Raw genomic sequence first — 15,000 nt, forward strand, 5'->3', positions numbered from 1 at the left:
TAAAATGCCATATCCAATTACAATGAATTTTATTTTGTTTAAATTCCACATATGACTTTGCTTAATTCAACATCGTATTATATATTTAAACAAGTATAAAAGATAAAAATACTTTTGGCCCATTTCCTTACAGAAATGATATATTTCTTCCTTGGCAAGGAGCAAATAAACGCACAGTCCAACTGGCAATATACGAGTATGTTACTTCTAAACTACTCTATTTTACCAATTAATGATTGGGCGACTGAGATGTTCATTATTTGAAGAAAAAAGGAAGGGTTAAACTACATGTTGAATTCAAATAAAAACAACAAAATACTTGCTTATCTATATAATGACTACTTGGCCATGACATCATATATTCGAAAACAATGGATCTTTTGTTTCTAATCCTTAACTTATTCAAGCTAAATTCTAGACCCCACTTGTCATATAGCTAATATTATTTTGGCGTGAAAAGTGTGAATAAACAGTCTCTCTCTCTCTCTCTCCCTCTCTCTCTCTCTCCTCTCTCTCTCTCTCTCTCTCTCTGATGTTTATTTAGTAATAATGGCTGGCTGAGAAATTTATCATTTGAAAATTGATGGATCAAAAAAAATATTACAAGATCAAATCTATATATGAGAATATATTTTTACAATGAAATGTAAATAACGGATTTGTGTAAAATTGTTGAGCTTGTAATTTCTTTCTCAGATAAAAGAATATAATTTTTATATCAACAATAATTTCTTCTCTAAGCATTAAGTATTAACATTATACAAAAATATTTCAATATTAAATAAATGAAGTATCTATTCCTTTTGTGAATTGCTTATGTCATATTTGCACAACTGCCATAAAGTATAAAACAAATTCAAAATTATATTCCATTGAAACTCAACATATATGATATGATTATAAAGCACGAGATAATAAAACATGTACAAGAACATGATGATATTGTGATGTAATTTTGTGTAAATAAGATATCAAACTGTATAATGATAGGAGAAATGAATGGTAGATGCATTATTATTAAAGCGCAACGTTGATGAGACAATTTCACTATCTGTATGACAAAACAAAGCCTATCCAACCACAAGATAATTGTAAAACATATTCCTAAATGAAAATGTGTGAGTTGATGTCAACCATATCATTATTGTTTTTTCAAAACGATGGATATTTTTAAAATCAAAATTAAAACAATGCTTACTCATAAAAATTCATCATTGTTACCGCTATTTTCATATGATTGCGAATAAATTAAAATTCTATCAAGCGTTACTTATGATGACATGTGACAAATGAAAAACAACATTACTCAATGAGGGTGTATAAGAAAATCAGTAGCACAAAGTCCTATTCAACTACAAGTTAATATAAAATCTAAGAACGAAATTTTAGAAATGGACTATGATTTTAATAATCTCTGAAAAAGAAAAAAAAGATAATGAATACAAACAAAGATCAATTACATATCAATCCAGATAAATACATTCAAATTATTGTTTACTTTAATAATGGTTGCTTGGCCGTAATATCAAATATTTGAAAACTTGATGGATCATATTTAAAGAAAAAGAAAATAAATTCTAGTATTTTAAAACACTCTTTTAAGTTCCTGAATGTTATGCTTCATTTGTTATAAATCTATGACTGCTATACTAAAGAGTGAAATTAATTTTAAATTACTTGATATAAATGATGTAATAATAAAATATATTCCTATTAAAATTAACAAAATTCATGATAAAAAAGTGTTGTCATGACAAAATTAAAAGGGCATTATCTATAGAACATTTTGCAAAATATTTATATATTTATAGTTAGGTAACATATCACATATTTTATGCAAATGACAATAATAGTTATAACATTAAATTTATAAAAGAAATAGAATAAACATTTTCAAAAAGAGTGAATTTTTTATTAATGTAAGGTAATGACAATAAAATAATAATACGAAACACCTGCATTTCAGTTTATGTATATAATGATAACAAAAGCGTTCTTGAACCTGTTTGTTTTTTAAACAAACTGTAACATATTTTGTCAACATGTGCATTCTAACTAAATACTAAAATATCAAATTATCAAATTACTATGGCTGACTAAGAAATTTATTACTTGAATAACGATGAATATGAAAGAAATTAAAACCATGTTTTATAAAAACTTAACGTATTATTAATATTTTGTAATAAGTGCATCACTCTTACCTTTCTTTTAAGAAAAACTATTATTACTTTTGTATCATTGCTAATAAATCAAAAGTGTATAGGCATCGCAAAATTAAAAGGGTATTAGAATATATCTATAGAATGATATGTCAAGCGATCTGTGTAATGTTTAAACAGAGAGGTTTCTAGAAACAAATCACTTCTTTAAGTAGTAAGCATTTACGTGTACAGAAAAAATATACTCAAGCTAATAAATATCAAATAAATGAATTGTTCTGTTTTTAAAAAGCTACTGTTATATTTGCATAAATAATGTTAAAGTATTAAATGAGTTTGAAATTACATTCCAATAAAACCAGACATTGATATGACTTTAAAATATTAGACAATAAAACTTATAGGCAATGAATGATACATGAATAAGAGATTAAAATAAGGTAAACTGAATATTGGATGAAATGAAAGTACATTTATCAAAACTTTATACAAAATGAAAGCTATTTTATACAGTACGCGAGTCATTAACATTAAAATGGCCATTGAAAATTCTGAGACAGGAAAAAAATTTCTTTTAATTTTGATGAGATGACTTTTCTTAAGAAAATTATCTTTCTATCCAACTACAAGGTAATTGTAATAGATATTCCCATAGTCATGTTGAGAGTTGATGAAATATTGTGAACAAAAAATTAAGATTAAAGAAAAATGACACAACACTGCAACTGAAAAAATACGACAAAAACAACTGAAAGTTTACCATATCTGAAGTTAAAGATTGGGCATTTAAATCTTATTAACGGTGAATGAATTCTTTAAGTGCTTGAGTGTATAATATAGGCTTGAAAAAAATAGGAAAGGACGCGATGAAAGGAGCAATGGTGATAAGAGTCACCATTGATGGTGAAAGAGGCAATGGTGATAAGAGTCACCATTGATGGTGAAAGAGGCAATGGTGATAAGAGTCACCATTGATGGTGAAAGAGTCAATGGTGATAAAAGTCACCATTGATAGTGAAAGAGGCAATGGTGATAAGAGTCACCATTGATGGTGACAGAGTCAATGGTGATAAGAGTCACCATTGATGGTGACAGAGTCAATGGTGATAAGAGTTACCATTGATGGTGAAAGAGGCAATGGTGATAAGATTCACCATTGATGGTGAAAGAGGCAATGGTGATAAGAGTCACCATTGATGGTGAAAGAGGCAATGGTGATGATAGTCACCATTGATGGTGAAAGTGGCAATGGTGATAAGAGTCACCATTGAGGGCTTGACTTGCTTGACTTGCTTGCCTTGCTTGTCTTGCTTGCCTTGCTTGTCTTGCTTGCCTTGCAAGGTGGCAGGGACGATAAAGCCACTTTAAATGATCATGGCGTTCTAAGAGTAATTTTCAGGGTCAGATCGGCAGAGATTGCACCAGCAGAGCTCAAGATGAAGAAAGTATTGTTGATATAAAAGTGATGGCAGGGATGTAGATGATGGAAGCAGCAGCAGTGACAATGATGGTGAAAATGGCAAGGCAGGTGACGTGATGATGGAAATCACTCCGGCAGGGCTATGGTGGTGAAGATGATGATGATGGGAGCGATTCTGATGGCAATGGTTGTGTTGGGAGGTGATAGCTTTGGAAGGGATGATGGAAGTAATGGTAGAGTCATAGGGGTTGTGATAGAAGAGACCATGATGTGAGGTTAGTGGTAATAAGTGAAAGCCATGGCTTGGCGAAAATGATAGAAGCAGGTTCAACAATAAAGATCCAGTAAATGGCACAGTTCCAAACCCAGGATCAAGGTGACCCATCCAGAAAGAGTCAAACAAATCACATCCCTATCCCCGTCTTCAAGACAATTGTAAATCAACATTCTGCCCAAACACATTCGGGCTTCCTGTAGGCCTCCAGTCCGCCTACTGCACTTGGGTATGGACATGAAACACAAACAAATACACCCCCACCGGTAGAAGCACACTTATCTGTATTTCAAATCCATGCGAATGCCAACCACAATCATCTTGTCAACAAAGAACACGAATGTAACTCACCCGGCCCTAACCAGTTGGAATCAACTCAAACCCAAGTCCAGAACCACACCACCACCTTCACTTTATCACTGAATCTACCTCCAGCATCCTCATCCTCCCCACAACTTCCACCCACCACCACCTTCCTCGACGAACACAATCTCTACATCACAATCACTACAACCCCACCAATACCACCATCATCACTTCCTCCACCATTACCTCCCTTCACAACCATTGCCATCATCATCACTTCCCATCTTCATCCCTTCAACACCACAACCCTCCCATCATGATTTCCATCATCCCGTCACCCAACAATGCCACCTTCACCAACAATGCCACTATTGTTGCTCCACCATCTACATCCCCATCATCACCTCGCCACCAACAACTCCTCCAACATCTTGATCACTGCCATTACAATCCCCGGAGCCCTCCAATATAACCCATCCCATTACTCCGCTGAATACCACAATCATCCTCCATGACCTCACCATCCCTGCTGGCCACCGCCCCTACCGCCCACATATGGCCAATCTCGATTCCTGGAGCTTGATGACGTCAAATATCTGTAACAAAAAGTAACAGATCATAAAATGCAGGGAAAAAAAATCAGTTCTTTGACTTCACATCTAGTTCAACTTTTGTTGATTCTTGTCTAATCCTGGGGCTTTCTATCTTTCAAGATTTTCAAGCTTTGCTTCAACTAAGTCGTTTGTAGTCTTAGTATATACAAACTATTTTGCGAGAGAACTTGTCTTAGGTTATACATACTATTTGGTGAAAGGCCTAGTCTTAGTATATACATATTTTGTGAGAGGCCTAGTCTTAGTATATACATATTTTGTGAGAGGCCTAGTCTCAGTATATACATAATATTTTATAAAAGGCCTGTTCTTAGTATAATAATCATAATCCTTTGTGAGAGGCCTAGTCTTAGTATTATATACATACTATTTTGTGAGAGGCCTATTTAACACCTACAATATGACATTGATTGATATTATTCATGGTGCACAAAAAAGATGATCAAAACACATATTGCACGCTATTATTTGAAATGACTGCCTCGATGAAAATATTTACCTCCTGTCTTAGTAGTAGTAGTAGTAGAAGTAGTCGTAGTAGTAGTAGTAGTAGTAGTGATGATGATGTGGTGGTGGTGGTTGTAGTAGTAGTGGTAGTGATGATGTAGTGGTGGTGGTTGTAGTAGTAGTGATAATGATGATGTGGTGGTGGTGGTTGTAGTAGTAGTGGTAGTGATGATGTGGTGGTGGTGGTTGTAGTAGTAGTGGTAATGATGATGTGGTGGTGGTTGTAGTAGTAGTGGTAATGATGATGTGGTGGTGGTTGTAGTAGTAGTGGTAGTTGCAGTGATGATGATGTGGTGGGGGTGGTGGTTGTAGTAGTAGTGGTAATGATGATGTGGTGGTTGTAGTAGTAGTGGTAGTGATGATGTGGTGGTGGTGGTGGTTGTAGTAGTAGTGATAATGATGATGTGGTGGTTATAGTAGTAGTCGTGGTAGTGATGATAATGTAGTGGTGGTGGTTGTAGTAGTAGTAGTGGTAAAGATGATGTGTTGGTAATGGTGGTGGTTGTAGTAGTGGTAGTGATGATGTGGTGGTGGTGGTTGCAGTAGTAGAAGTGGTAATGATGATGTGGTGGTTGTGGTGGGGCTGGTAGTTGTAGTAGTAGTGGTAGTAATGGTGATGATGTTGTAGTGGTGGTGTTGTAGTGATGATGATGTGGTGGTGGTAGTTGTAGTAGCAGTGGAAGTGATGATGATGTGGTGGTGGTGGTGGTTGTATATAGTGGTAGCGGTGATGATGATGTGGTGGTTGTGGTTGTAGTAGCAGTGGTAATGATGATGTGGTTGTGGTGGTTGTAGTAGAGTGACGATGGTTGTAATATTAGTGGCAGTGATGATGAAGAAGTTTGGAAGGGGGGGGGGGGGTATCCTTGGAACAAATTGACCTCACCGGAATTTGACGGAAGTTGCCCGCTACCGAAATTTTTGGCTCCCGACCAGAGTTTTTTCCCCGGTGAGACCGGAGTTTTGGCATCACTGATTAGTAGTAGTAGAAGTAGTATTAGAGATTAGTAGTAGTAGTAGTAGTAGTGGTAGCAGCAGCAGCAGTAGTAGTAGTAGTAGTAGTAGTAGTAGTAGTAGTAGTAGTAATAGTAGTAGTAGCAGTAGCAGTAGTAGCAGTAGTAATGGTGGTGGTGCTTGTAGAAAGGGGTAGTATGTTCGTTTTTAAGCGTTTTACGGCGCTTGCCACACATTTAGGTAATTTCAGCGCCAGTAAAAAGGAAGAAAGTGGGATAGTAACAATTTCTAGAATTACAATCAAAGTACCCAAGAAAAAGGGAGACAGGGGAGAAAAATAGGGAACAGATGTAGATGTAGAGCCACTATCAATGTACTTAGTTTGAGATCACCTAAATGTCTCATCCTGACACAAGCACAGGTCCCCACTAAGAGGAACACACAGATAGAGAGAGAGAGGGAGAGAGAGAGAGAGAAAGAGAGAAAGAGAGAGAGACAGAGAGAGAGAGAGAGAGAGAGAAAGAGAGAAAGAGAGAGAAAGAGAGAGAGAGAGAGAGAGAGAGAGAGAGAGAGAGAGAAAAGAGAGAGAAGAGAGAAAGAAAGAGAGAGAGAGAGAGAGAGAGGAGAGAGAGAGAGAGAGGAGGAAGAGGGAGGTAGAGAAGGGAGAGAGAGAAAGAAGACCAACAGACATTCCTACCTCAAAGAGAAGGCTCCAGCCTATGAAGAATACACAATCCAATCCTGTCCATCCTTGAGAAAATAATAAAAAACGTTATTCTTGTTTATGTTGTGATCCAAGAAGTTTATGTTTGAAAGAAATGCAGTCTCACAACTAACGTTCAGATCATCTTTACATTCATCCCGATAGCTCAACTGGTTAACTACTAAAACAATGTGACAAGTTCTGTTCCCCTGTTGAGCCTCAAAGGCTAACTTCTAAATGAAGACATAGCACAAGGCTATTAATCGTGCAGCACAGACAGATCTTATGACACTTATGAGAGTTTATACTCATCAAACCAAACTCCTGATTATTTCAATATATAACATTAGTAAAAAAAAATTCTACTACTATAACTATAAGCAATTTTACTTTGTAGTTGTTATTAAATGACGAGAAAATATTTTACAGTAAGGATAGAGACAGTTTCTTTAAATGTGGGCCATTTTATTAATTTTATCACTTGTGAACTCTTTAAAACCATGTTTTTGGCAGATACATTGATCTTTATCACTGTTTCAGTTTCAGTTGGGTGGGGAAGTGTGGCTCAGTAGTACAGTTTTTGTTTTGTACCCCAAAGGTCCCGAGTTCGAATACCGGCTGCGCTGTGTGGCCTTGAGCAAGTCACCTAGCCCAAGCTCAGTTTGAAGTGCAGCACTGCGGCTGACGTCTGGGTTATTCCAGTATTCCCTTGGAATAGACTCTAAAACAATTTCCCCTATAGGATGAATAAAGGGAATTTTTTTTTATTTTATTGTTGTAAGTGTTATCTTTAGAAACTTGTCAGTCAGAAGCCCTGCAAACAGCTTGTATTAAATTAAACTTAAAATTAGTAATAATAATTGCTGTAAGCGTGAGTTTTGACTGATATTCACTACCTTGAGCAATTGAAATATATATTTAGTCTATGCGTTTTTCTTGAACGGACTCTTGTCAGTGCTTTCCAAACAATGCATTCAATGAGTTTTCATATCACGGGACTTTGTTTTTTTCACTATCTAATTATTGATCACCAATATTATGTTTACAGCTGTTTGTGTCCTCATATTTAAATCTTTTTCATTTATCCATTCCTTATCTATTTAATTAGTTGAGGATTAGCAAGATTATTATCGAATTATCAAAACGTCCTTTGAATACAACGCCTTCACCAGTTAAGTAGAAAACGGTAAGGGCTGCCTGGTGTCGTAAAATACTAACGAAAGAGTGAAAATGGAAAGGCTTCGTATGGGAACAAAACAGACAATGGACGTTTCGGGTACAAACCCTTCGTCAGCACAACAATACACAAATAAACGTGGAAAACAAATAAAATATAATGAAAAATAACTTGTATTGTCTGAACTCAATGGTGGTTGCAGTATGAATGAAATGTTAGCATGGCGTGGCTAGAGGATAGGTGCCCCAGGGGGTGATCTAATTGATAAGAAAAGGTCACGTCAGGAACAGAACTTTCCAGAAAATAATGGAAGATAAAAGACATATAAGTGGTAGTAGTAGTAGTAATAGTAGAAGTAGTAGTAGTCGTAGTAGTAGTTGTAGTATAGTAGTAGTAGTAGTAGTAGTATAGTAGTAGTAGTAGTAGTATATAGTAGTAGTAGTATAGTAATAGTAGTAGTATATAGATAGTTAGTAGAAAAGCTGTTGTGAAACATAGGGGGCGTTGAGAGGGCGAGGTGAAAAGAGTCACGGCGGAGGTGGGGGGGGTTGTTGGATGAGCGAAGGTCGAATCTTCGCGAAGGAAATACGAACGATCAGATGGCGATGGGATAGTAAAGTGGAAAATACAGATAAATAGATAGATAGATGGATAGACAGATAGATAGATAGATAGATAGAAAAGAGGGAATAGAAGAAAAAAAAAAAACAACAAAAGAACAAAAAACCCCCCAAAAAACAAACAAACAAACAAAGCAACAACGTCAACAGAAAAAAAATATAAAAAAAAAAATAAATAAAAAAAAGGGGGGGGGGGTTGAGGCGATACAAGTTATTTTTCAATCAATTTTATTTGTTTTCCACGTTTATTTGTGTATTGTGCTGACGAAGGGTTTGTACCCGAAAGTCCATTGTCTGATTTGTTCCCATATGAAGCCTTTCCATTTTCACTCTTTCGCTAGTATTTTACTTCACCAGTTAACTAAGCCAACAGAGAGACAGACAGAAAAAGAGATAGAGAGAGACGGAGAGATACAGAAGGTTTGAGAAAGAGAGAGAGAAAGAGAGAGAGAGAGAGAGAGAGAGAGAGAGAGAGAGAGAGAGAGAGAGAGAGAGAGAGAGAGAGAGAGAGAGAGAGAGAGAGAGAGAGAGAGAGAGAGAGAGAGAAGAGAACTAAATGGAATACCTACCTCAAGATTGGATCTCCATTACGAATACAATCTTTTGATGAATACACGATGTAATCCTGTATCTTCATGCCGTCCTATAGTGAATTAAAAATAAAGATGTATTTCTTGATTATGTTTTGAATTTGTAAACAGATAATGAGCAAAGAAATTATGTTTTGAAAGATATGCAGCCTTGCACTTAATGATAATAGTAACTAATAATTTTTGACCTCGCCAATTAAAAAAATAAAATCAAACTCTTGAAAATGAATTATCAGGAGAAAAATTGTCACTTCTGTAAATACCAAATGTTGGTTAATGCTGAAGGCAATCTAAGTGGAATACTGGAATCTATGATTTCAGTTTGTAAAACCCTGTTTGTGGATTCCAAACAATGGATCAGAAAATGGTGAGATCGAGTCTAACAAAACAGTCATAAATTAGATTTGTTCATTCTACAATTCCCGTATGCATCAAATTGTCGGCTGGGATTTTTTTCAAAGTTTGATATATTGTGCAGATACACTATTTCTATAATTAAAATGGTGCTGATTGAAGCTCGAAGAAGAAAAAAAACGGTAAGTATTGAATTGTAAGACAGTATCTGTCTTTGTCTAATAAATTGAAGCTTACAATTGAATACTTATCGTTATTTCACTATTTCTATAAGCACATGAAAGCTTTCCTTGTATTTTGAGGTGCTTCATTGTAAAAATCACCTGCAAAGAATCTCAGTTCTTAAAATACAAAGGGCATAACTCAGTTAATTATTTTGACCTCCAATATTGACTAATATTACACCACACAGTTTAAAATATTTGGCTTATAGGCTGTTAAAAGTTATTGAATTCAATGCTTTCAAATTCAATTTACTTTTGAAAATACTGTTAACAGTCTAATTAATGTGGATTATACTCATTCAGATGAATTCAGTTCAGATTGGTATGAATGTCGATTTTTATGTCTAGTCTAGTGCAAGATTTTTTTTATAATCTAAAAAAAAAATTCAATACACCGTGAAAAAGAGCGCTATGTAAACACACGAAAAGGCTTTATGTGACGGCGTTATAGTATAGTTATGTGACACACTGCAGTGAAGCGTATGGATAATGGAATTGTGTATGGCATGTACAGATAATTTGGGGTGACCAATTTGGTTCGATATTACGGACCCTGAAATTGAAATCCATCCATTTTATTTTATTTGGATTCGGAATGAATTTACTACAATGAATAAAGCTTTAATTGTAAGCGAAGACGTCTATTATCTGTAGTGTAATAAATTAAGACTTGTAATTCTATATATCTAGGCACTTGCAAGAAGTAGCCTTCGCGAGTTGAAAAGAGGCGAGATTTCTGTTTCCGTTTTTGAGTGGAAAATTTTTAGGAGTGTTTTAAAAATATTCATTTTTCTTTCTCAGTGAAATGAAATGGCAAGTATTATATATCATTGGAAAGGGCATAAAATTCTACATACAGCCATGCTAAATTTATTATCTTCCTATATCGTGATTTTGAGAAATCTTTGTGTAAAGAGATTGTGTGTTTAAACGTTTATAACTTTTAAACCAGAGATGGTCCTTCTTACTAAAAAAAAACGTCGTCCTGAGATATATATTTAAGTAGCTTCTCTAAAAATTTCAGAGCAAAATAAAGGTTGCACTCAAAGTTATAGCTCCCCCAAAAAATATAACTTGTCCTCGATTGTTTGCAGAAGATTTTCTTATAATATTGATTCACTTCCTGTCGTCTGCTGCGCTTTTTTTTTTACTTGAGAGATAACTTCGTCAATCCACATCAAAACTTTACAACTGTTTTTTCTTACAATATATGCAATTAATGTAAGTTATTTTTGTTTTACATTATTCAATTAATTGGCGTTTTCATGTCCATGCATTCATTTTATAAGTTACGCTTCTCTTTCTTTTTTCTGATCGATTTTGATTTTGGCTGTCATTATTCCCAGACGCCTGTCTGGGGATAATGAAAATTAGTTATCCCCAGACGCATGTAGCAAGTGGGCAGAAAGATTTTATGCTAAATGCCAAACTAGGCGTGAAAAAACCAAATATTCTGGAAAAAATACTAGTGGTTGTGTCCCAAAACAGTTAATATATCAAGTGATATTTAACACAAGATGAAAGTAATAGTGATCAAATGTCAAATCCAGCTCTTTTAAAAAAATTATTTTAAAAACAAATGGATCAATGAAATTTCTTTTGTTACTTGATCTGAAACGTCAAACTGGCAATTCGACTTTTTATTTTCAACCAGGAAGAAAGTTGGGTTTTCATCAAATCTGTTCATAGTCCACCAACCATTTAAATTTTCACTACCTACCTACCTGTTAACTTTATTGTTTCTATAATTTGCTCATTCTGGCCACAATTTTGGGGATGACCGGGAATTAATTTTTTATTTCGCGGACGAATTCCTAGGCCATGGTGTTGTTCGCCCCAAAGCCCAAAACCGACACCTGTTAATTTCCTGTCTTTTCTTCGCACAAGACAATACAATTTAGTATCACACGTCCGCAAAACTAGATCCAACAACATATTTTTATTCGAATCAGAGATGAAAATAACTACCAAAACAAGGAAGCAAAAAGTGCGGAAATATGTTTAGCTCATATATGAATTTAAGATATTCGATAGCGGTGTGGATAGACAGCTCATGGGTTAGGCCACCTTTCATTTTACTCCTTTTAGCTGCAGATTCGAACCAGTCGCGACCCCCCCCCCCCCCCCCCCCCCCCCACACTTTTTAAAAACTTTTTTTTTTTTTTTAATATTTATTTTTTAAAACTTTTTTTATCTTTCTTCCCAATTGATGTTCATTGTTTTCACTCTTGTTCCATATTCCGAGCAAGAGTTTTTTTAATCAGTTGAATTTTTTATTTCTCCGATAATATTATTTCATTATTTAATTTGCTCTAGATCTATTATTGTTTTTTTTTTGTTTTGGTCAAATGATAATATTAATAATAATAATAATAAAATAATAATAATTATTATAATAATAATAATAATAATAATAATAATAATTGTAATAATTGTTATTATTATTACTATTACCATCATAATCATTATTATATTATTATCAATAATAATACTATTTTTATTATTAATACTCTTTATATCATTACTATTATATTATTATTATTATTATTATTATTATTATTATTATTATTGTTAACACTATTCCCTGCTCCGAGGGAAATCTCTCTTTTTCTTTTTTTTTATATTTTGACCTAAACCTTAGAGTTTTTTTGTTTGCTTAACCTTTATGTAAATGTTCCGTTTCTGAGCATGAATTTCTTAAATTGTTTTTATTTTTAAAACAATTATTGTTTTTTTTTCTCCTCTATCTGACCATTTGGTCGCTCTCTGAATATTTCTGTTTGTTTGCTTTTTAATTATTTATTCTTTTTAGACACTATTTGAGATCGGAGTGGGGACGAATATATTTGCTAGAAACAGAAAAAAAAACAAGAGAGAGAGAGAGAGAGAGAGAGAGAGAGAGAGAGAGAGAGAGAGAGAGAGAGAGAGAGAGAGAGAGAGAGTGTGAGTTTAATAAAAATAAAAAAAAGAGGTGGGGGAGGATGGATGGGACATTTATCCCTTTCAACGTTCTGTAAAAAGAAGACGGAATGAAAAAAATTTAAAAAAAAAAAAAGTGACGTTACCAGGATTCGAACCCACAACGTTGATTCTGGTCAAACTTCCAGGGCAGACGACAAAACCATTCGGCCATGACAGCCACTTCGAAGTCGACGAATATTGTGTATATGTAGTAACAACTGATTTTAATGTTGGTTAATTTTATGTTTTTATAGATATTTTATTAACTTTCCTTATTTCTATGTGCATTTGGAAACATTCCATATTCTGGCATGGGGATAATTGTTTAAAAGAGCGGAGTTTCAAATATGCGTCTGGGGATAATGAAAATTCGCTATCCCCAGACAGGTGTCTGGGGATAACAAAATTTTATTATCCCAAGACAGGTGTCTGGGGATAATCACAGCGTTGATTTTGACGTTTTTTATTCTTTGACGGGCGACTGTTCAATTTTGGGGAACGGGGGAGCGGAAGTTTTTAAAATCACCTATTTTCGATATTTTTAAACACTAATACACCACCTCAAACATTTATCAGTCTATATCTTTGCTTTTATGAGGTCTTTTCATTTTGAAAAGTTCAAAGTGAACAACTAAATGACGCCGATTCAGTGGTATATTTGGTCTATCTTCATGTGAATAAATTTTTATTGTTGACTTTTCCAAAATTACAATAGGTCATTCATTTGCATGTCGTGATCTATTTTTCCTTGATTTCAGCTGTTTCAGCTCTAAACTATACTTTTCTCTCTCAATAAATAATTCTTTTTCTGTTTGCAATGTATTACAGAGATGTTGAATTACCGCATGTAAAAATTTCATAGATGTATCTGAAGCAGTTTCTGAATTATACTTGATTATCCATTGGGTTGCTGTGTTTTGGTCACATATTTTCCTATTAAGCTATATAGAGATTTTCCACCACATAAACGGTCATAACTTTTTAACCAGTTGAGATAGAGCGATAATTTTTTCACACCAGTAAATGTTTTACTCCCCTTTATTATTCTACGCTAAATTAATACCCATATCTGATTCATATCACTATTTTGAAAAATTCTTGCAAGTGCACTAGGCCTAGGCTAGTCTAGGTATCTCGACTGTATTTAACATCTACAACAAAACGCAAACGAATAATATTACCATATATTTAAAGGAAAGTCCTCAAAAGTATTATAGACAAAGCTACTATATGATCATCAGCCAGCAAATTATAATATTACATTGATATGTGCCATAAGTTTCGAATAGTTTCATATCTTTGATCACTTGGTGCCTTGTGGTTTCTTTTATCGTCTAATTTTTTCTCTTCAGTCTTCAGTAGGAGTTTACAGTCTACAGCTGTTAAAAAGTTGTCGTACTCGTACTATATAAATCTTTATAATTTATCCAATCATTGTCAAATTAATTGTTAAGCAATAATTATTAAAATATCTTGTCCTTACCCTACAACTCTTTCCCCGGTGAACTGAGCCAAGAGAAAGAAAGAAAGAAAGAAAGAGAGAGAGAGAGAAAGAGAGAGAGAGGGAGAGAAAGAGAGAGAGAGATAGATAGATAGATAGATAGAGAGAGAGAGAGAGACAGACAGAGAGAGAGAGGGAGAGAGAGAGAGAGAGAGAAGAGAGAGAGAGAGAGAGAAGAGAGAGAGAGAGAGAGAGGAGAGAGAGAGAAATATAATTCCTACCTCGTGATAAAGTCTCCGTTACGAATCCAATCCTTTGAAGAATACACGATCCAATCCGGTCTCTTGATTCCGTCCTGTAGTGAATTTTTGAAAAAGGTAATTCTTGTTAATATTTTGAATTTGTATATAAATAGATTATTGAAGAAATTATGTTTTGAAAGGAATGCAGTCTCACCACCTAATATAATTAACAATAACTTAGATGTGTTTTTTTTTTGTTTTTTACCTCAACAGTTAATCTCTCGAATATGAATTATCTCCATGAATCTGTTCACTTTCATAAATACCTCATGTTGATTAATGCTGAAGGCAATCTAAGGTGGCAGATCGGTATCTACTATTTCAGTTTGTAAAATTCAAACATGATTTTTTTTAAATCACGATAAAAAGATTAAATTTCTTACCTGTAGAT

General features: G+C 34.3%; 1 long non-coding RNA gene across 1 annotated transcript; it reads right to left on the reverse strand.

Moving 5' to 3' along the window:
- Positions 1–3,813: 3,813 nt before the first annotated feature.
- LOC144972055 (uncharacterized) lies at positions 3,814–14,193 on the reverse strand. Its single transcript, XR_013645249.1, has 4 exons — positions 14,048–14,193; positions 9,307–9,380; positions 6,935–6,987; positions 3,814–4,758 (listed from the first exon to the last, which is right to left on the reverse strand). It is a non-coding gene; the product is annotated as an uncharacterized LOC144972055 (long non-coding RNA).
- Between the last annotated feature and the right edge of the window lie 807 nt (positions 14,194–15,000).

The sequence above is a fragment of the Berghia stephanieae genome, chromosome 4, assembly GCF_034508935.2.
Source record: "Berghia stephanieae isolate SIO BIC M18660-M18661 chromosome 4, UCSD_Bste_1.3, whole genome shotgun sequence".
Taxonomy (NCBI): Eukaryota; Metazoa; Mollusca; class Gastropoda; order Nudibranchia; family Aeolidiidae; genus Berghia; species Berghia stephanieae.